The following is a 2,500-nucleotide window of genomic DNA, read 5'->3' as shown; positions in this document are numbered from 1 at the left end:
CCGTATTGTACCTTAACCTAACCCATATTGTACCTTAACCTAACCCATATTGTACCTTAACCTAACCCATATTGTACCTTAACCTAACCCATATTGTACCTTAACCTAACCCATATTGTACCTTAACCTAACCCATATTGTACCTTAACCTAACCCATATTGTACCTTAACCTAACCCATATTGTACCTTAACCTAACCCATATTGTACCTTAACCTAACCCATGTTGCGCCTTAACCTAACCCATGTTGCGCCTTAACCTAACCCATGTTGCGCCTTAACCTAACCCATGTTGCGCCTTAACCTAACCCATGTTGCGCCTTAACCTAACCCATGTTGCGCCTTAACCTAACCCATGTTGCGCCTTAACCTAACCCATGTTGCGCCTTAACCTAACCCATGTTGCGCCTTAACCTAACCCATGTTGCGCCTTAACCTAACCCATGTTGCGCCTTAACCTAACCCATGTTGCGCCTTAACCTAACCTATGTTGCGCCTTAACCTAACCTATGTTGCGCCTTAACCTAACCTATGTTGCGCCTTAACCTAACCTATGTTGCGCCTTAACCTAACCTATGTTGCGCCTTAACCTAACCTATGTTGCGCCTTAACCTAACCTATGTTGCGCCGTAACCTAACCTATGTTGCGCCGTAACCTAACCTATGTTGCGCCATAACCTAACCTATGTTGCGCCTTAACCTAACCTATGTTGCGCCTTAACCTAACCTATGTTGCGCCTTAACCTAACCTATGTTGCGCCGTAACCTAACCTATGTTGCGCCTTAACCTAACCTATGTTGCGCCTTAACCTAACCTATGTTGCGCCTTAACCTAACCTATGTTGCGCCTTAACCTAACCTATGTTGCGCCTTAACCTAACCTATGTTGCGCCTTAACCTAACCTATGTTGCGCCTTAACCTAACCTATGTTGCGCCTTAACCTAACCTATGTTGCGCCGTAACCTAACCTATGTTGCGCCTTAACCTAACCTATGTTGCGCCTTAACCTAACCTATGTTGCGCCTTAACCTAACCTATGTTGCGCCTTAACCTAACCTATGTTGCGCCTTAACCTAACCTATGTTGCGCCTTAACCTAACCTATGTTGCGCCTTAACCCAACACACGTTGGGCCTTAACCCAACACACGTTGGGCCTTAACCCAACACACGTTGGGCCTTAACCCAACACACGTTGGGCCTTAACCCAACACACGTTGGGCCTTAACCCAACACACGTTGGGCCTTAACCCAACACACGTTGGGCCTTAACCCAACACACGTTGGGCCTTAACCCAACACACGTTGGGCCTTAACCCAACACACGTTGGGCCTTAACCCAACACACGTTGGGCCTTAACCCAACACACGTTGGGCCTTAACCCAACACACGTTGGGCCTTAACCCAACACACGTTGGGCCTTAACCCAACACACGTTGGGCCTTAACCCAACACACGTTGGGCCTTAACCTGCTCTGTAATTGTCATACGACGCGTTAAATTAGTGTAGTGTTGCCTAACTGCAACCCCCGCAATATAGTTTGCTACTCGCACTGCCCGGTCCCCAGAGTATCGCTTCATGTTAAACACCTTGCAGCTATACACTGCAATGCGGATGGCGGCAGGACGTACATGCTCAATGCCCTTCGCAGTTGTTCATTGGCATTCGCATGGCGAAGCACAGCCTACGTTGTGGTACGGCTTGTGGCAACTGTCCGCTGATGTTGTACGTCCAAATCACACACTGTACCGCACATTGGTCCTCATGTACTGAATGATACATCGTGGTACATGTGTGACCGTACCACGACTGCGCCAACAACGGCGAACCATACGGTCCAAATATTGTGCACTCAGCTACGTGTCGTCTCCCTATAAGAGCTGGATTGCAGTATGGTATGCCGTGGATGGCGATCAGCATGAGCCGTCTGTTGATGTAGTGGCGCGTGTTGTCAGACGTAGTCGTCTCTTCTCACACACCGTGATAGCATGGTGCACTGCGTTCCACATCTGCGACATGCGACAGAGGCCGGTTGACAGTCGTTCGCGCAATGGACATCGCATACGTACGGGGGCCACCTTCCACGTGTTCGCGAAGCGTGCACATGTTGTTGCGTGTATGTGGGCAGACATAGTGTGTCGTGACACCTGACACAGGCATGCAACAATCGTTGAATTTGCAAATGGCGATGGACGTCTACGTTTGCTGGTGACGTTACGCAAATGAAGAACTGGTAAACCGTTGTGGTGCGGTTGTTCTCGCTAGAGGTGAATCAGTGATGGCGACGATCGGTTGAGCTACCAACCGGTTGTTTCAGCGATACCCACCATGCCCACGAACGTGAATGGCATGTGGGTGTGAAGCGATACGCGGCGGTGGCTGGGTGGGACCGTCCCCGGCCGGTGAGGGGGGGCCTTCCGGCGTGCTGGCCGCGCGGTGCGTGGGCGCACGCGCTACAGCCGGCTGGTGGGGGCGGCCAGTGGCAGGCGCGCCGGCCGAC

The sequence above is a fragment of the Schistocerca americana genome, unplaced genomic scaffold, assembly GCF_021461395.2.
Source record: "Schistocerca americana isolate TAMUIC-IGC-003095 unplaced genomic scaffold, iqSchAmer2.1 HiC_scaffold_702, whole genome shotgun sequence".
NCBI lineage: Eukaryota > Metazoa > Arthropoda > Insecta > Orthoptera > Acrididae > Schistocerca > Schistocerca americana.
Note: the sequence above shows the minus strand (reverse complement) of the source record.